Here is a 21,433-nt window from a genome sequence, read left to right as displayed (position 1 = left end):
TGTATCCTCCCATCCTCCCTTCCTCCCATTTTCCCCCTACTCCTTTCCCCTATGATTGTGACTGAGGGGGACCTCCTCCCGCTGTATATGCTCATAGGGTATCAAGTCTCTTCTTGGTAGCCTGCTATCCTTCCTCTGAGTGCCACCAGGCTGGAGGTTTACTAGGGCATCAGAGGCTGGAGAGATGTCTTGGAACACTTGATGCCCCAGAAGAAGTTCACAGCGCCCATATGGCTGGAGCAACCATGAGTAAACTCACAGTAAATACTCAATTATATAAATAAAATAAATAAAAACCTTTCAAAAAAAGTTAGCTAGTGCTAGGCAGCCTTTGTGTCTAAATACACAAAAAGAAGATAACTAACACATTTGATGACTCAATGTGAAACTCAGTGTGATGGAAGTCTTTTTTCTTTTTGTTTTGTTTTTGCTTAGGCTGTTTTGTTTAGTTTTGAATTAATTTCGGTGCTTAATTTTTGCAATATTCTATATAAAAATAGTAAACTCCAATCATTTTTTTCTACCAGACTGTAGGTTGTCTAGCCACAATGCTGTGCGAACAGTTTTGAATTTAATGAACTCTCATTTGACACCTCTAGGGGCTACTTTCTGAGCTAATGGTGTTCTATTCAGAAAATTGATATTTTTACCTATATCTTGCTTTTGCGACTATAGCATTTTTATAATATTAATTCTACCAGCTCAAAGGCATGGAAGGTTTTTCTATCACAGTGCCTTCCTCAATTTTTTCTATGTCTTAAAGTTGTCATGTAGAGGTCTCTCGCCTTCTTTGTAAAGTTTATGTCTAGATTTTTGTACGTTGTTGTGAAAGGGAAGTTTTATGTATTCTCTGTTCAACTGTTTGAGCTTATCTCTTTTAATGTTTCATTCAGATTTTCATTCTTTTCTTACTGTTGAGTTTAAGTTCTTTATGTATTCTAGGCAAAAAAAAAAAAAGAAGAATTGTCAAAATGTGTTCTGCAAAAACTGTCTTTTCCTCCTCAATTCAGGATATTTTGCAAAGCAAAACCTTTAAGTGTGATGACAAACTTCATTTTTCATCTTTATTCTTTATAGGTAATATGCATTTTCATTAGGTCTGAGTACTAACTGTCCATTCTAAGTTCTGTATTTTCCCTAATTTTATAGGGTTTGGGGTTTGTATCTTACATACAAGTTCATGATCCATTTAGAGTTATTTCATATAAAAGATGAGACTTAACTCTTCGTTTTTCATGGTGAATATCTGATTGTTCCAACACTATTCATTGAGGAGCTTATTCTTTCTCCACTGGAATGCTTTTCATCCTTTCCTAAATACTAACCAGACAAATGAATGTGGGTTAATTTCTGGGGTCTTTATTCATCTTTCCTCCTAGAATATATAGTACTAAAGATTGCTGCTAAACAGTAGGGATTAACCTTGGGACACTGGTTCCTCCCACATTTGGTCCTTTGCAAAGCTATTTCAGCTGTCCCAAAGAGTTTTTCAGTCTACATAAATGTTACTATAAAGCCATCAATGTTGATACATATCTTTGCCAAAATTGCTTTTAGGAATTGTCTTAACTCTAAAGATCAATTTAGGGAGAATTGATTGCTTAATGTATTGTGGGCTGTTGTTCAACAAGATACTGTGTTCAGAACCCTACTGCTTTCAAATTAAATTTTATTGAGAACTGACTGCATGTGGAGCCTAGAGGAAAATGTCTTGTTGATACAGTAATATAGTATTAGGAGATCAAGAACTAGATCTTGACAATTCTATTATTTCTTCCTGTTAATATTTTGACAAGTTTTGTCCTTTGGGTGCAAATTTTGTCATAACATCTACAATCTTATTCTAGTTGTTGGAAAGCATGGGAGTCCCACTAGGGAGGGTAAGGAATGGTATATCTTATCTCTGTCCTCACAATTCCCACTTGTGTTCATGCTATGCCGTGAAATGCCTATCACTGCATGAATGAATCCTTCTTTGGGTAGCAATGCTTGAAGAATTTATCTCAGAGTTTGTAAATCCTGGGGATTCTGACTCTTGAACAAAACATAGGAATGTTCTCTCTTCTCTTCCTCTCAGGGGTGTGTGTGTGTGTGTGTGTGTGTGTGTGTGTGTGTGTGTGTGTGTGTGTGTTGTAATATATAAAATATAAATAATATGTGAGTACAGATAGGGTGTTAGGTCCCCTGCAGCCTGTAACAAGACAGTTGTGTGGTGGTGAGAGCCAAACTCGGGTCCCATCAAAAGCAGCAAGTGCTTTTAACCAAAGAGCTATCTACCTCCCATGAATATTTCTAATAAATAAAGACATTTTTTATATTTTATTGCTCAATAAGAAAAATTAAAATGGCTAAATTGTAGGTAGACTTCTATAACACACAGGAGGAAGACATATAAGAGATTCCATTGATAAAAATTAATACATGAAATTTTCTATTTTACTTTATATTAATTTTGGAACATATCTCCATACTCAGAAATGCATAAATGTACAACCGGCTTCTAAATAATTTATCTTAAAGATGTTTTCTAATGTGATTCTCACAATAATCCTTTGACAGGTTAGCTGTCACCTCAAAGGGACACACCCTGGCTCACTTGGGAATGGCTAGCAAGTAGGATGGACTGCAGCAGAAGATGCAAAGGCTGGAACCCAGAGCTTGTCCTGGAATAAAGTGTCTATGAGACACATCAGTTTACCATAAAGATACACTCTTTTAAAAAAAATCTTTAAGAAGACTCTGAAGATATGTATCCAATTTAATTTTAAAACAAATAATCCAACCTGTAATATATATATATATATATATATATATATATATATATATATATATATATATATATATATATATACCTGGCCAGAGTCTGGTTTTGTACATGGATGCTGGGGAATATAAACTCAGGTCTTCACATTTGAGGCAAGCACTTTCCTCACTGGCCCCTCAGCATTGCTCCTGAGCCACTGGAGACCCACAGACAGCCTGTGAGGAGAATAGCATAATTCTCACCTTGTCCCTTCTCCTTTCTTTTTAAGGCTAAAGTTATAGTCAGAAATGAGATGGATGGGTCTTACACAGAGGATCCACTGCCAACATAACCTGCTCCATGGTTTCCCACCTGGGCTGGCAGGCACCTCAAAGGGAAGTAGGACTGCCTGCTGCTCACTCACATGACTCCTGAGCTACACAAAGTCAACTGTACTCAAGTAGAGATGCCTGAGGTTCCTTGGGGGCTCACAGCTTCACCCCCCAGGACAGAGTTCCGCTAGTGTGTCCTGCCTGGTCAGAAAAGAGACCTGGGGAGTGGCTGGAGATGGTGATTTGGGCGGGCCCCAGAGCCAATGTAATTGCTGGGTACCAGAGCTCAGGCCAGGTCCTGTGACAGAGACATTTATAGACAGCCAGGCTGGGCACCATTTAAGTGGTTTTCTCTCTGATGTGTCCCTTTAATAAGCAAGACAAACCTTCCAATTACAGCAGGTTCTGGGGGAGCTTGACCTCACTGTGAAGTGCTTCAGAGGTCAAAGGGAGGCTATTCTGCTCACTGACCTTGAGGTCTGGACTTTCAACCACATGCTTTTAAAGTGTAGACTCAGCCGTTAGGGTTACCCAGGTCCTTGAAGTCACTCAAACCAAGCAACTGTGTGCAATCACCCTGAGGACACAGTTCAACTCTGCTGGTAGCCTTGGGGTTAAGGGGACTCTACCTGCTAAAGTAGCCACAGGTTGAACAATTCTTAACACTTTCTCTCTTCTTAGGACCTTTGGGGATATATCCCAGATGTAACACACACACACACACACACACACACACACACACACACACATTGAAATGGAAAAATGTGTTATTAACATGTAAAGTCACATATTTTTCTTATGATTTATTTCCCTTTGTTGCTAGATATTGAAATGAGGGCATTGGAACTCTAGACAAGCATTCAACCACCAAGCTGCATCCACAGCCCCACAAAGCATCTCAGAGTAAAAGGCATTCCACTGTTCTTGAGGTTTGGTTGGAGTTTTGTCATATTACTTAAGAGGCCCAGGGGCAAGGGATAGTGTGGGGATTTTTACAGTAAGCCATTACAGACTTTGCAGACTGATATTTTATAAGCTAAAGAGAAGTATCTGAAGACATAATAGGAAGCCACTAAAACATTCCCTAAGCTTGCTGCACACTGTGTGTTGTACGTCCAAGTCAGCTATAAAAAGAAAAACAAAATACTTTTTCGTGAGCACATGATGTTACCATTAAATGTAATTTTCTATATAGTTTCAAGGCTTTTTTTCAAACTTATGTACAAAACACTAGTTCAATAATTTAATTTTAAAAATAGTCTACCCTTAGTTTTTTTTAAAAAATAATATGTTCATTATACTTACCTTTTAATAACTATATAGGAAATCAATAACATCAAAATTTTGAGTAACCCAAAATTTAATGAGGAAAGTAAAACAAAGCATCAGTAAGCACCCTGGATTAAAGAAATACCAGCTTAATTTTAATTGGTTTCTATTAATAGTCCAAAAATATTTTTATGATCAATTTTTATAAAATTAAATTCCTGATAAGTATTTGTCATAATTATTTCAACATCATCTATAAAATCAAAAAAGCCATGATAGCAGTGGCATCTTGGGAAAGTGAATTTCTTATTAATGGGGAAGGAGGAGGCAGATGTGTGGCAGCAGTGAGCCATTGGCAGAGGTGGCTGGTGGAGGTTGACAGGCTGTTTACCAGAAAACCTGAGACCCTGGCAAATTGCTCTACAGTGTTACCACAACATGATAGTTATATCTCCATATATCTCAGGTAACACTTTGAAATTGCCATATTGTCATTATGATACAATAAAGATTTGTTTGTGAGAATAAGTAAACATGTCACATAAAATCACTTTGCCATTTTGTGAAACATAAATCCCACAGTATATTTCACCTAAATTACACACTGTGGTGTCTATCTTTTTTTTTCATATTATTTATGTATTTACTTTAATGTATATGAGTGTTATGTCTTCACGTACACCTGCATGCCAGAAAGGGCAATGAATCCCTTTATACATGGTCATGAGCTACCATGTGGTTTCTGGGAATTGAACTCTGGACCTCTGGAAGAGCTCTTATCTCCTGGGCCATCTCTCCAGCCCCCTGTAGTGGCTATCTTAATAATAATAAAGAACACAGATATTCTCTCTATCACATGTCTGAGGAGAGTCCATTTCTGTGATTGGGATTCATGTCAGGGAACTAGATGTACTTTGTCATATCCGCCAGAAATTGTGGTGCCACTGCTGTTGCTCCTTAGCACTTTTAGGCTCAAAGTATCTCCCTTTTTGTACACAGAGACCACTCCTGCATTTATTATTTATTGGTATAGACGTCACATCTCATGTGTGTCCTGTACAATTATTAACAATTATCAATTGTATAAGATAATAATATGTATTGGTATATTTCCATATATGTTGATCTATCCAATCAGCCTTCTATCTCTCCCTTCTCTTTCCTCATTTCCAGCCCAGTCCATAGTAACTGCAATCTCCCTTCTATTACAGCTCATCTCCCCTCTTCCCCTATATGAAATAAACCATAGTATTTGTCATTTTATGTCTCTCTAAAACTTTGGAGCACTCGAGTACATATATACACGTATGCACATCATACACACACACACAAAATTTACCCATGATTTTCTTTTCATTATTTTATTATGACTGACTGAAACCTTTAAATTCTCTACATATTAAAAGGTAATACTATTTTTATAGTATCATAGTAGCCATAGCCAAATAATCTGGAGATTTGTAGAACCATACCTTTTTATAAAATTATTGTTACAAATAAATATTTTTCTTTGGGCTTATAATACACACAATTTTATAATTTTAATTCAGTAAAGTCTCACTACTATCAATGCTTCTTTTTATTTTATAGATAGTGTTGGGATAATTATGACAAATACTTTTTGATATTTTAATTTTATAAAAAATATATGGGAGAAATATTTTGTTTCCTTGGAAAACATCAGCAGAAAATAAAAATTTTAATTACTCTCTTATCTTCTAGATTTTTCTTCCAGAGTTTCCTACAAGCAACATGATGCCTTGAGCGAACTTCATGTGGTGGTTATTTCTATATTGAATAAGTCTCACAGTGCTCATTTGAGGGAACCTAAATGGGAAGGCATCTTTCTAAATCAATAGTGTTCAAAAACCAGAAGCTGGTTTAAAGGAGAAATTTACTATTGTCCCTCAGGAAGCAGGAAACTAATTGTGTCAATTAATTGATCAAAAACACGATCTTTTGAAAGATCCATGGTCTACATTGTTTTAAAAGTCTAGTGTAGTTGATGGATCTCCAAGAAGGATGCAGAACACTTTTTTAAATCTTCCCTCTTTCTCTAAGATGTCTTGGTACCTAGAACAATACTGTGAACAATTCAGTGGTGCCTGCATCATTTTTCCTTTTAACATCACTAAAAAAAAAAAAAAAAAGGCTTATAGTGCATACTAATTGTTGTTGTAAATGACTTATAAGGAAAATATCCCCAAGACAAAACTAAAGTCTAGATTTTTACGAGAACTATGACACCTTACCTCTAGATAGAAATCATGTTTCAGGTTGTAAAAAGTTGTATAAGGATAAAAGTATGGCTCAGAGCTTAACAGTATACACTGCTCTTGCAGAGGCCCTGAGTTTAGTTCCCTGAACCCATCTAAGCAGTTTAACTGCCTTTGACACCCCAGGATCTGTATCCTCCGCTGACCTCCTGGAGCAATGAAGTAAGACACACAAACCCACATCCAGATGTACACATCCTCTGCTGACAACTCGGAGCACTGAAGTACGATGCACAAACCCACATCCAGTTGTACACATCCACAGATAATTTAAAAAAAATAAATTTTGCAGCAGAAGGAAAGAGTATATCAGTTAAACTGACCCCTCTAGTGAAGAGACTGGTGGTTAAAGATCACCTCACAATTTGGCTACGGCTAGTATGAAGATAGTATAATCATTTAATATGCAGAACCCTTTAAAGATTCCTCACATCAACATGGATAAAGAAAGCTATCATATGTTACAATTGCAGCCATGGAAACTCCCAAGATGAAGTAACTCAAGTCTAGAAAATACAAAAAGAGCAATACAAACGCAGAGAAAACCAATTCACAGCCAGTTCTGTGGGCTTTACTACTACTTTATGAAGTGAAAAATGGAGATCCAGAGAAATTAGGCTTAGTATCCAAGGAGACGAAAGCAGAGATACCTCGGGAATTTGAATGAGTGTCTTTCTATTTGTATCTACTGTACCCTGAAGGGCCTATACCACAAAAGAAAACATTGCAGGCAATACTCATTAAGAGTACCAATTAGCGCACTTTAGAGAAAAATAGATATTTCCCAAGAAATGCTCAAGTAGAACTTTCACATATTAGTTCTAATATGCAACTTGAAAAACATCTTTGCCTTAGTTTGTTAACAATAGTTCCTGTAACAAACACCATGAGCAGAAGGTGTTATATCTTGGCTACATGTTACATTCTATCATCAAGAGGAGACAATTCTGAAATCCAAGTTTAGAACCAAAATCTTTTTGTCCATCACATGAATCTGGCATTTCCCAGAAACCACAGAAGCTGATGGATCAATATCAGTGGTACAGAACAGACCCAAGATTGAAAGGGGCTGGGCTTGCCACACACCTGCATGTACTACTGTCTACATATTGTATGAAACCCCTTTTCCAATAAACTTCAAGAAATAAGGTAGAACTCAGGAGAGTGGTGTGCTCAGGTCTGGATCATCTAACCAAAAAAATCGGATATTGCCATATGATATTTGAGGAGGAAGGAAGTATATATTAATGCAGGAATAACTCCTCTTCAAATGAAACTGCGCAGGAAATGAATCCCATCCATTTACATTGTTGTTGTTTGGTTGGTTGTTTTGCTTCTATCACTAACCTAAGAAAATAAATGTTGTGGTCTAAGATAGGAAAGGGAAGGAGGGATGTATAAAGACACTATCAGTCCTTCTCCTCATCATTCAGAGTAAACCGAACAGGCAACAAATGCCATGCATTCATATAGCCATACTGAGTTTTTGTTTTGTTTTGTTTTTCTTTGCTTTGTTTTTTACTATTACAGATAAAATCGTTCTTTTAGGATACCCTGTCATAAAATACCAAGAGTAAACATAAAAACTATCATTAACTAGAAGTAAATCATGTTGAATTGTCTAGTATTCTCAACAGAAACAAAGGACCACTGCTATGGTTTGACTGCTGTGACAGTTCACATAGACGTAATGTCCAATGCAAAACAAATTTGAGAAGTAGAACCTTTAAGCAGGATATAGATCATGATGACTTTGCCCCCACAAAGAAAATGTAACCGTAGAAGGAATAATCCACCAAACAAGATGCTTGTCCCATTCCCTCCTGCCATAGTCTTCACTCCTTTGCCATGTGCTGTCTTTCCAAGCCAACACATTTTTATTGTTTATAAACTACTCAGTCTGTGGCAGCCTGTTATAGCAGCACAAAGCAGTCAGAGATGCATATCGTCCTACATCTGAGAGAAAGAGTTTTTTTAAATTAAAAATAAAATCATTTTCAGATGTGAAACAAACTAAAATTTGTTGCTCCTAAGCATCTTTGTAAAAAAAAAAAAAAAAAAAAAAGTATTTTAAAGATAGATTCCACCAACAAAAAGGAGAAAATTCAGGTAACAAAGGGCATTCTCACAATGAAATAACAATTTTTTAAAGGCTGAGATCCTCATACAATGAATGGAAACCATAATTATGAATGGATATCCCAGGTAGGAAGATGATATGCTGTGGAGTCTAAAATAAGCTTCAGAGTATTTTAGAGAAGAAACACAGAGCTATAGACAATGGGCTTTTTTTTTATCATGGTATGGTCCACACAGCCTGAATGATTGACCCTCTGAGGCATCTGCCTGCCCAGAGGAAGTCTTTGTAGTTCTGCTAACGTTTGTGGAGGCACTTTCAATGGGTGACTTGAAAACCAGGCAAATAGCAAAATCAAAGAGAATAGATCCTAAGATTAACAATGTAAATAAGAGCCTTCTGCTTCTGCATCCGCAGCCATGATTAGGCCTAAGCTATAGTAGGTGCTTGCCTCTAGTGTCCTCTGCTGCGTGAAATAGAAGGTCTGGTTGGACTCCGATGAGACCAACAAAATTACCAATGCCAACTCCTGTCAGCAAATCAGGAAGCTGATCAAAGATGGGCTGATCATCGGAAGCCTGTGACTGTCCATTCCCAGACTCGATGCCTGAAAAACATTTTGGCCCAATAGAAGGGCAGGCATACGGACACAGGGAAGAAGAGGGCTCCTGCCAACGCCCACATGCCCAAGAAGGTGACCTGGATGAGAAGAATGAGGATCCTGCGCTGGCTCCTGAAGAGATAAGAAGATTGGCCGCCATATGTATCACATCCTGTACCTGAAGGACAAAGTGAATGTGTTCAAACACAAGCGGATTCTCATGGAGCACAGCCAGAAGCTGAAGGCAGACAGGACCCGCGACAAGCTCCTGGCTGACCAGGCTGAGGCTCGCAGGTCTAAGACCAAGGAACCACACAAGCGCCCCGAGGAGCACCTCCAGGCCAAGAAGGAGGAGCTCATCAAGACCCTGTCCAAGGAGGAGGAGATCAAGAAATGAAGATTTCCTCGTGTCTATACGTAGTGGCCTGGCTGTGGCCTCATGTGGATCAGTCATTAAAGTAAAACAAGGCTTTTTTTCTGTTAAGAGATGGAAATAAAAAATTTAAAATCAAAGTGTAGTGCACTATTCATGTTTGAGAATTATTTAAATAGTCTGATGCTATGCACATTAGCTTCTGCTCCACGCAGACTTCCTAACAACGTAGGGAACTGGCAAGCAATAGCTGTATGTCATGTATCTGGACTGAACCTGTTATAAAGCCTTATGTTCTGAAACAGAAAGTCACCAGAACTACCCAAAACAAATTTTAAATTTAAATTTTTCTGTTGACGGTGTCTTCTGCCTTACAGAAGCTTCTCAGCCTCATGAGGTAGATCCCATTTATTAATTGTTGACCTTAAGGCCTGGGCTGTTGTTGTTCTGTTCAGGAAGTTGTCTCCTATGCCAGTGTGTTCCAGGCTCTTCCCCACTTTTTCTTCTAACCAGTTTAGTGTCTCTGGTTTTATGTTGAGGTCTCTGATCCACTTGGAATTGAGTTTTGTGCATGGTAACAAACATGGGTCTAATTGCATTTTTTTACACATAGATATCCAGTTAGACTAGCACCATTTGTTGAAGATGCTATCCTTTTTCCATTGAATAGATTTGGCTTCTTTGTCAAAAGTCAAGTAACCATACGTGAGTGGATTCATTTCTGGGTCTTCAATTCGATTCCACTGATCAACCAGCCTATTGCTGTGCCAATACCAAGCTACCGCCTACAGACTGGGAAAAGATCTTCACCAACCCTATATCTGACAAAGATCTAATATCCAAAATACATAAAGAACTCAAGAAATTAAACTCCACCAAACCAAATAACCCAATTGAGAAATGGGGCTCAGAACTAAGCAGAGAATTCTCAACAGAGGAATGTCAAATGGCTGCGAAACACTTAAAGAAATGCTCAACCTCCTTAGTCATCAGGGAAATGCAAATCAAAACAACTCTGAGATTCCATCTTATACCCATCAGAATGGCTAAGATCAAAAATTCAAGCGACACCACATGCTGACGAGGATGTGGAGAGAAAGGAACACTCCTTCATTGCTGGTGGGAATGCACTCTAGTACAGCCACTTTGGAAATCTATCTGGTGCTTTATCAGAAAAATGGAAGTAGGGCTTCCTCCAGACCCAGCTATTCCACTCCTTGGAATATACCCAGAAGATGCTCCAGCACACAACAGGGACATATGCTCAACCATGTTCATAGCAGCCTTATTCACAATAGTCAGAACATGGAAACAGCCTAAGTGTCCCTCAGTAGAAGAATGGATAAAGAAACTGTGGTACATTTACACTATGGAATACTATTCAGCTATTAAAAACAAGGAATTCCCAAAATTTGTGGACAAATGGATTGAACTAGAAATGATCTTAATGAGTGAGTTCACCCAGAAGCAGAGTCAAATTGTATATACTCATTTACATCTGGACACTAGCCCAAGGGGCATGTCCCATGAAATCTTCACTTACCAGGAAAGTGGGACAGAGGGGAAGACTTCCTATTGGGACCCTAGGTGAGAGAAGCATGGGAGAATGTGGAAATAGAAGGATCCAGAGGGTCCTAGAAACCTACAAGAAGAACATTATGATGGGCAGATCTGGGCCCAGGGGTCCTGCTCAAACTATGTCACGAACCAAGGACAATACGTGCAGTAGACTTCGAACCCCTACCCAGATCTAGCCAATGGACAGGGCATTCTCTACAGTTGAGTGGAGAGTGGCGACTGACTTTCCCACAAACTCTGATGCCTCATATTTGACCATGTCCCCTGGATAGGGAGGCCTGGTGGCCCTCAGATAGCAGGCTACCAAGAAGAGACTTGACACCCTATGAACATATACAGGGGGAGGAGGTTCCCCTCAGTCACAGTTATAGAGGAAGGGAGTAAGGGGAAAATGGGAGGGAGGGAGGAATGGGAGGATACAAGGGATGGGATAACAATTGAGATGTAATATGAATAAATTAGTAAGATATATTAAAATTTTTTTAAATATTCAAATCACACATACTTTTAAAATATCTATCAAGCACATTCTATATGCTTGTATATCACTCTATGTTGAAAGGGAAAGTCTCCATAAATCCTCAACGTTATCCTCTCTTTCTATACCACCTTCTTTCCTCAGTGCAATCCATTAACCAGAAGGAATGAGGCTTCAATTCTTGTCTCTGAGTCTTTCTAGCTGTATGATCATTCATTAGTTACTTAACCTCTCCATGCCACAGTATCTTCATCTGTGAAAAACAAGTAATATCATATTCATCACTTGAATATAGCAAAGAATGCCTACAAATGTAAGAGGTTACCCAAGTATTTTACTGGACAGCTAAGATCCATGAATAAATTTCAATCCATGGCACCTCCAAACCAGCTGCAGAGAAGACAATCCAACTCTTGCCTAAATTTAGGCCCTGTATCCTTTTATCTCTTTATTGTCTTAAAGTTGTGTTGTCTTACACTTTAAAAGCAAGAAGGGGTCAGTGGGTAAATAAGGGAAAAGCACGTCATCTTATTTGACATTTTTGTACTCAGTTTAGACTCCGAAGAAATAAATTGCAACCTCTGGTCATGCATAACTAATAACACGACTAAAAATACAAAGCCTAATATTAGCACCATTAAAATTAAATAGAGTTACCATCCTCCTTCTGTAAACAGGCCAGGGCATTTGTGCAAACAAACCTAGGGTGTTGTAGGCAGTTTTGAGGGTAAGGGATAGTGGTAGAGGGCAAGTCAATGAGTTTCTAGTCAATGACACCCAAGGTCCTAATCTCTTCATTCATGATCACTTAACTCATGATACCTCTCTACAAACACTAAAGACTACGGTTCTCTTGTTGTTAGCATGCAGGCATTCCCACCAGCCTGCCTTTTACAGGCCTAGCGGTCCATGAGGATGCCAGGTGAGTGCCAGATAAAAAGGACCCACCAGCCTCTTAGGCATGCTCGCTATCTATCTATCTATCTATCTATCTATCTATCTATCTATCTATCTATCTATATCTCTCTGAGTTTCTCTCTCTCCCTTCCTTCATCCCCTCCCCATCTCTTTCTCTCTTTCTCTGTCATGAGTGCCCTTGCCTTTTCTCCCCACTTCCCCTTTTCCCACAATAGATTTTCTTTATACCAGATCTGTTGCATGGCATCTTAATCATTATTGTAACACTTGTTACAGCCCCTCTACGCTTCAATAATACATCAAAAGGAAGAGGAGCCATACACAGTTTTCCAGAGCTAGATAACTGGGAAGAGGAAGAGTATAATGAGGTTTGGGAAGACGTTCATATGAAGAATTATAAGAATGAAGGTTTTTCATTTTGTTTGTGCATAAAAATCATCTTCCTAAAACTGCTTCCTCAAAAACTAAATGACATCTGGTCAGTTTTAGGGTGACCACGAAATGACAGACGGGAAGAAGAAAGAGGTCTTGGAGGTATTCGTTGATTTCAGACAAAGATTCCAGACAGTAATACCCAGAGCCAGAAGACATTTCTCAGTTGTCACAATGAGTGCGTCCATTTTAAAAGGAGTCACAAAGGCATCCTTTTCTCATGTGTGCATGGATTTGCATGTGCAGATTCATGAGAGTGTGCATGCATAAGCATGTGTAGATAGATAGTGTGTGTGTGCCTGTGCTTGTGTATGTTCATGTCTCCATGGCCTAGACCTCTCCAAATTGGCTGGGCTGCCAGGACAGGAGGCCCTGGGGGCACACCTATATCCACTTCCCTCCCCAGCACTGGAATAATCAGTGCTTGCCTGACTTAATAATAAAATATAAAAATAAAACATCTTGGTATTGTGGTCTAAATACAAAATGCCCCCTCAGAGGTTCATGTGTTAAAATGCTTGGTCACCAGCTGGTGGTGCTGGAAATTGTGACTCATTTGGGAGGGGGAGCATTGCTAGAAGAAGAAAGTCATTGAGGGCAGCCTCTGAGGTTTGAAAGCCTGGCTCCACTTCTTGTTTCTCCCTCTCACTCTTTCTGACTCCCCACTCCCCAGCTGACTTGTGTGTGGGTGAGATGTGATCAGCCAGCCTCACATTTCTGCTGACATTCCTTCCCCACCATAAGGTCATGAGTGCTCCCTAGAACAAATAAATCTTTTCTTCCCTGAATTTCTTTTTTGTTTTTGTTTTGTTTTGTTTGTTGGTTGGTTGGGTTTGTTGTTGTTGTTGTTGTTGAATCATGGTTTTCTATCATGAGAAAAGAAAATGAACCAGTACACATAGGGCCTGGAGACTGAACTCAGGCTCCTGCTCTAGCAAAGCCAGCAAGTGGCTGCCTGAGCTATTCCCCAGTCCTATATTTAAGCTGTCAGTGGGTTAAATCATAAAGTCCAGTAGCAAATCAATTTTTAGATGAACAGACTATTGATCCAGGCTTGGGATGCCTCACTGCATATTAGCACTATTTTCCCAAAGAGAAAATGCCAGAAGACAATATCAAGAAATTGGTAATAATATTAATTAGGGGCAGGCTGGTTTGAAGCCTCTATTGTATAGCCACACAAAGACCCACAATGGGAAGCAATCTGTACAGTTTACAGCCTTGAATAAAGAGTCAAAACAAATGCTGAGATTTGAGAACCATCGATATGTCACAAAGCTGCTGCAGTTTGACTGAACACACTAAGAAGAGATAATAAGTGAAAGGAGCAAAGGTCTGAGGAAGCATCTGTGCCCAAACATAATTCTTGAAGGAAGTTAAAGGTGATAAGCCTGTGAGGTAGAAATGAAAAGGACTCAAGGTTCATACAAGAACGTCAGTGTGAGACAAAAGAGAAGGACATTGCAAGAAACAGAGAATCATAAAAAATCTGTTGGGTTTAATACATTTATTTTTTTTTTTTAAATCAGATATTTCAAGGGGAGCTTTCATGAGTAGAGGGCTGGGGGTAGGGGATAAGATAAATAAAAGCAGGAAAGAAGAATCTTAGCTAAAAGGAGGTAGAGAAAATGTAAATAAATAAACAAGGAATGGAAAGATGTGTTTGCAAATAAAATAAAGGAATGCAGTGTCTGTAAGGAAGAGCAGGTACTGAAAGGACAGATTAGAGGTACAGGGTGGCTTAATGTAACCTTAACCTTACAAGGAAGTGGCGAGCAGACCTGGATTTGACAGACAACAAGCTCAGTGCACTGTCAAAGCTGGGTTTTAGACAAATTGATCACTAAGGTAAAGAGAAAAAGATGATCACATGATCTGAAATAAGGAAGAGTCAGGGCTGGAAAGATGGCTCAATCAATGGATAAGCATGCTTCCTGCCCTTTCCAGACATGAGTTCAATTCTAAGTGTCCACAGAGCGATGCTCTAGGGCATTCCATGTCTTCTTCTGGCCTCCTCAGGAACCTGTATGCACATACACATAAACACATATGAACATGCACAGACACACAAACAAAAACAAAATAATAGAAAGGAAGAAAAAAAATGAAAGGTTGCTGTGAACATCCCTGTGACTATAGAGGCATCACAGAGACTGACATACGCTCTGATGCATTGACAGTGAAGAGCCAGAAAAGGCTGTGACGCAGAACGCCTTCAAACCACAGAGCTGTGTGGCTGTGTGACTTGTGAAGCAGGATGCATGGCAACTGAGTAAAATTCAGGAAATACCACTGAAAAGACTCTAATGTTACCACTTGATTCCTATTAACATGAGCAGAATAAACTGTCTGGGGAAAAACAGAAGGTGTAGGGACTCTTGTTTATAAGCATGTGGGAATTCTAGAAGGCTCATCAGATAAAAAGGAGTGTTAGCAGAGGGTTCTGCCTGGACCATTAAATCAGCAAAGTATGGGATGAAACAAAGAGTACAGATGAGTGAGCATACTGTCATAAAATTATATCATTAAACACTGGGATGGATAGAAATGTTGTCAAAAGAAAATCCCTATCATATTTTTTTTCTGCTAAAATGTTAATAGTACGTTTGTAGGTTTTACTAGGCCAGGAACCTTGGGATTTGGGATGAAATTAATTGGCTTCAGGATTCCAGATGGAGTTCTGAATAAGTTTGCCAAAGCACAAGCATAATGCATGGTTTACCACCCAGTCTAGTATTCGGGAGACGGAGCCTGGTTCCAAACTGAACATTAGGCTTGCATAATCATCTGTGTGTCTGGGAGCTGGAGGTTGCAAAAATGAGCACTGGGGAGAAAAATTCTTTCCTCTAAGGCTGGACCCTCTGAGGCTAGACAAAGGAAATGCATGGTCTAACTCAGCATCAGAGACTGTCCGCAAGTGTAAAAAGCTGACAACTCAGTATGTGCCAAGTATTTATTGCTTCTAAATATTAGGCTAATATGTAAAAGGAGCTTGGAATCTAGTTGAGGAAAATTAAAGGTATGAAAAATGGCAACTCCAGAGAGTAGTTACTAAAATTAAATGAAACAATAAACGGAGAGATAGACCAGGAAGGCTGTTGAAGGGGGAAAGAGGGGGACCAGGGGAACATGAAAAGGCATGAGAATCAGCAGTAACTTTCTGAGCTGCTGTACAACTCTGGCTAGGGACAGACACTTTACAAGAACACCCGTTCAAAGAGCTGGAGAGAGTTGCCTGGCAGATCAGATCACAGGTAGTGTGTAAATAGACCGTGAAGGTAGAAAAAGAGACTAAGTTCTTGGTGGGTTTGCATATGTGCTTGTTTTACACTTTAAATATTTGGACCAAGCATCATAAGATTTACAATAATACGAGAGCATTCCCTTTACCATTCTGCTGACCTCAGTAACCAAATTGTCCAAATAAATAGAAATGATGGGGCAATACTGTGGATGTGACTGAGCTATGTATAATGGCTAGCAGGGTAATAGCTCATTATAAAGACCACAAAATGGATTTGATGACTTATGAATAATGGAACAATGGAAATGGAATTATTTTAGAATATTTCTTTCTTTCTTTACTAGGAAAAATGGCCATCCATTCACCTTAACATCAGTCAGCTGATGTTTCCATCAGTTGATGTTTCCATCAATAACAAATATGCATAAAGAGAAACCACTTAGTGTAGCTAACAGTTTTAGGAGTTGCAGTATATGATTGGTTGACCTGATCACTCTAGACCTGTGGGAGATAACATCATCGCAGCAGCAGAAGCAAAGCCCAATCATTCCTTCATTGGCAGAAAGAAAAGCAGGCAGAGAGAGGGAGGCCAGGGTCCCATCTCCGTCTCTCCTCTTTAAATTTCCACAATCTCCCTCTATTCAGAAGCTGGTTACCAGCATACAACACAGGGCACTGTCAAGCCAGATTACAGGCTCAAGCCACAGTTGAGATGAATACCAGTTAAAATCTTTGGGTAGAGCCTTAGTACTTCATAAACAGGAAGAAAAGAAGCTTGCTTTACTGGATGTTTACTGGAGTTCTGGTTATATTTGTAGCACTTAAATACTTCAATTTCTAGAGCCCACCAACACAATTTGATATGAGTAAGGATAAAATCAAATTGTCAATGAAATGTGCATAAATGTCAATGCCTTTAAATTTTTACTCATTTAACTGACAGAACAATTACAGCTTTCATTTCTTAATACTTCCTAAATCTAGGATTTTTAGGCTAGTTTTATACATATTGGTGTTTTGTCCCCATTTATGTATTGCTGCATGCATATACCTAGTGCCCTCAGCAGCCATAAAAGGGCCTCCAGTCCCCTGGAACTGGAACCACAGAAGGATGTGAGCTGCCATGGCATCAATTGGGAACTGAACCCAAATCTTTTGCAAGAGCAGCAAGTGTCTTTAGTCACTGAACCATCTCTCTGGTCCCTTTATACAGGACTAAACTGACTCCTAATAACTTCTCATTACAGCCATAAGTTAGTGCAAATTTCAGACCTCATCAAATAACCTACTTTTTGCAAGAGATGTAAATCAACACAGAGAACAATGACTGGTGAAGGTGCACAGAACGAATGACTTCAAAGTTCTCAGTCCCAAGTGTGACATCAAGCTCAAACCCTATTCTCTCAAGGTTCAGGGATTAGCACAAGAGCAATAGGCCTTGGATGATTACAAACAGTTTTCTAGACACAGTAGGTCAGCTGAACTCAAACCACTCAAAGCAAGCTCAAGCCAGAGAAAATCTGGTCATAGAATGGGAAAGATGAGAACAAGGTTCTATCTACCCCTAACTCCTAAGTCATAGTTATTTAAATAAGCAGTTATAAGCCAGTCCTAAACTAGGTATTTTTCTCAATTATATCTTCTCTACAAAAGGAATGATATCACTAACTCCAGTTTGCAGATGAGGGTACTAACAACCCAAGAGATCAAACAACTGGCCTGCGCTGTACAGCTACCATGTGCTGCTGAAGCAGGACCAGGAATCAGTAGTAATAGCCAGTTAAAAGACTCTGCCCTAACAGCTCTACGTTAGTAACATTTCAAAAGTGTGTGACCTTTTCCTTCTAATTATTTAATTACCTACCATAATGCCACAAACCAACAACTATTATCATCTATTAACATTCTGTATTAACATTCAGGTCGCTAAGTGTCATGTTTTGATTTCAGAGTCCTAATTTAGCTGGATGCTTATATGACTTAACCTTGCAGCTTTTAATTATAATAATTTATGGAAATGTATTTGTATAACTATCTGATGTAGAGTTTTCACTTTTTTTAACTTCAGCCTTCTTTAGAATGAAAAGAAAAAAGTGCCATGACTGACCCACAGATATACAATTCCAGCCCTTTAATATGTACTTTTGTAATTTAAAAAGACCATGCCTCTTTTATTTTAAATTTAAGGGACAGGTACAATATGAAAACATAAAATAAAGACCCACTACAAAGCTACGATCTGGAAGTATCCTGCTTGACTGTACTGACTTGCTTCAGTACTCCCAAACACCACACTTACTTCAGAGAAAATGGATTTTGATTCTCAAAAACACACTGGAACTTTCTGGCTCAATGCCTGCCTGGCTCATCCTTTATAAAACAGGGTGGAAAATTACTGTCATCATAATCAGCATAATCAATACTTTGAAAAGCTTGCACATCAGCTGCGAAAGAGTGAGAAGTGCACTCTTCCTTTTATTAACCTTAACTTCCATCTCAACAAAGAGTGACTTCAAGTGCTTTGAATTTCTCACTGTACATGCCACATGCTATTTGAACATAATATCTGAGGTACTTTAATGAAATGTGATAGCTGCTATTATTTGATCAATTGTGCACATGCACATACAGACACAGAAAAAAATATATGAAGCAAAACCCATTGCCCCCAAGGATAGTACACATAAAAAAGTGATTACTTACTTGGGTAATGAAAATCTGAATATCGCTTATTCACCTTATAAGCTTTTCCTAGAGAGCAATGTTCATGTGTGATTTGTTTCCCTCATTTATTCAAATAGCACAAAGCCAACCTTTGCTAGCAAAACAAGAGCGTTGGCTTATTGCAGCATTTTGTTAAGAGTTTTAAGGAAGAGGGTTTTTACTATTACTGCTAACACATGTGCTATGTCAGTTTTCTTGTTTTACTGCTCCATTGATCCTGTTTTGCCAGTGCTACAAATGCATAAATGTATAAAACTGCATGTGGAGACATGGAAGGAGCAATGTGATGTTCTCCAGTCAGTCCTGCTGAAACTTACATATTCAAAGTATCTAGAGGTTGGATAATAATGGAAGTCAGTTAATATAACCAGGATAATAGCACATGAAATACCTAGTCTAAATATAAATTTTAAGCGTATTTCTGGCTAGCCACAAAGAAATCTGCATTAGAAGTCATTGAACACACTCATATTTATATCTAGTAACAATGGTAATTTGACATTTAGGAACTTTTTAGAATCCTCATCAAGACTCCAGAGATGGGTGTTTAAAGACAAGAGTATAAAGTATCAGCATAGGAGGAGATGCCTAGCAATGACAATAAATCCTGACTAAATAAGTATGGAGCAGCATACTCTGAAGTATTCCACTATCAAAAATAATCTTCAAAAATATAAAGAGTTAATCACAGGGCAAAATATTCCAGAACTTGTCTCAAAAAACAAACAAACAAAAATAAATGAGTACTACAGTGTCTGTGGTCTGGAAATACTAAGATCAAGTCAAAACCTTATTAGAATAAAAAATAAATTCAGATGCTTTGTTAGCAAGTGAATGTTTTAGTAAACTTATTCACAATATCTTGCCTGATTCATTTCTGATATAAAAGTATCTTTGAGATACCCAGTAGCCAAAAACAAACCCCATGGAACCAACAGTATCACAGTTATTCTAACAAGTGTCTCTCTTTTGTAAATAAGATAACATGATTAAGTATGTTTATATTAGTGATGTTCATTAGCATATGCTATTAGGCATGCTTTATTTCTGAGTTTATCTTTGTGTTTTGAAGAAACCTAACTGTCCCTCTTATTCACTAGGTTATTATTGAACCCATGTGCTGTCATTAAAAAAAAAAACTTTTTATTTGGAATGGACTTCCAAATCTGTTATTAAGAATCAGCAAATTATATTCCTACAAACCTTCCTAAAGATAGCATCAAAAAGTGAAATTACTGGCTTTCCTCTTGAATTTTTCATTCCAATACCAGAAAGGAAAATGTAATTATTGGTTGTTTTAAAATACCAAGGACTTCTAAATTTGGCAGACATCACTTAAGTAATAAAGTAAGAGGAATAAAATCATATTGACTACAATCTCCCACACTTCCATTTGGACATGGGTCTTCTCCATCTTAAATATACTGATCAAATCTATAAAAAGACAAAGGGAGAAAAACACTATTTAAAAATGCCACATTTCCATATGTGATCAACAATGCCTACTACTCACAGATGATATCCTGATTATCAATATGCAAATCAAACTCTATTTGTCAGATGATTTGTCAAAAGAAAGAGACATGCTATCAGAATCACACGAGTGAGGATAGGTGTCAGATGACCGCCCTTGGACGCCACGTCCTCCTCCAGATGCTGAAGAACATAATAATCCTCAGGTTCTGCCTCTTTTCTGAATAATTTAGGACATCCAAGATCAGGTGAAAAACACCAGCAGAGTGAGTTCAGTGTGTGCTTCATCCCTCAAATCCTAGTGGTTGCTGTACTTTAAATAGTGTGTGTAAATCACTATTGTTTCTTTTTTAAAATATTTTATTAATTTATTCATATTACATCTCAATTGTTATCCCATCCCTTCTATGCTTCCATTCCTCCTTCCCTCCTGCTTTCCTCCTACTCCCCTCCCCTGTCTGTGACTGAGAGGGACCTACTCCCCATGTATATGCTCATAGGGTGTCAAGTCTCTTCTTGGTAGCCTGCTAACCTTTCTCTGAGTGCCACCAGGCCTTCCCATCAAAGGGGTGTGGTCAAAAATGGGGCACCAGAGTTTGTGGGAAAGTCAGACCACACTCTCCACTCAACGGTGGAGAATGTCCTGTCTATCAGCTAGATCTAGGTAGGAGTTCAAAGTCTACTGCATGTATTGTCCTTGGCTGGTACCATAGTTTGAGCAAGACCCCTGGGCCCAGATCTGCCCATCATAATGCTCTTCTTGTAGGATTCGAGGACCCTCTGGATCCTACTATTTCCACATTCTCCCATGCTTCTCTCACCTAAAGTCCCAATAGGATGTCCTCCCATCTGACCCACTTTCCTGGTTAGTGAAGACTTGCATGGGACATGCCCCTGGGTTAGTGTCTTGATATA

The 21,433-nt window shown here is 38.6% G+C and overlaps 1 protein-coding gene and 1 pseudogene across 2 annotated transcripts in view; one reads left to right on the top strand and one right to left on the bottom strand.

The window, feature by feature from the left end:
* Kcnt2 (potassium sodium-activated channel subfamily T member 2) overlaps positions 1–21,433 on the bottom strand; it is a 328,896-nt gene that overhangs the window by 291,126 nt on the left and 16,337 nt on the right. The window lies entirely within an intron of this gene.
* Positions 9,117–9,695, top strand: LOC127190481 (60S ribosomal protein L19-like; annotated as a pseudogene).

The sequence above is a fragment of the Acomys russatus genome, chromosome 6 (assembly GCF_903995435.1).
Source record: "Acomys russatus chromosome 6, mAcoRus1.1, whole genome shotgun sequence".
NCBI lineage: Eukaryota > Metazoa > Chordata > Mammalia > Rodentia > Muridae > Acomys > Acomys russatus.
This window is presented reverse-complemented; position numbering and strand designations above follow the sequence as displayed.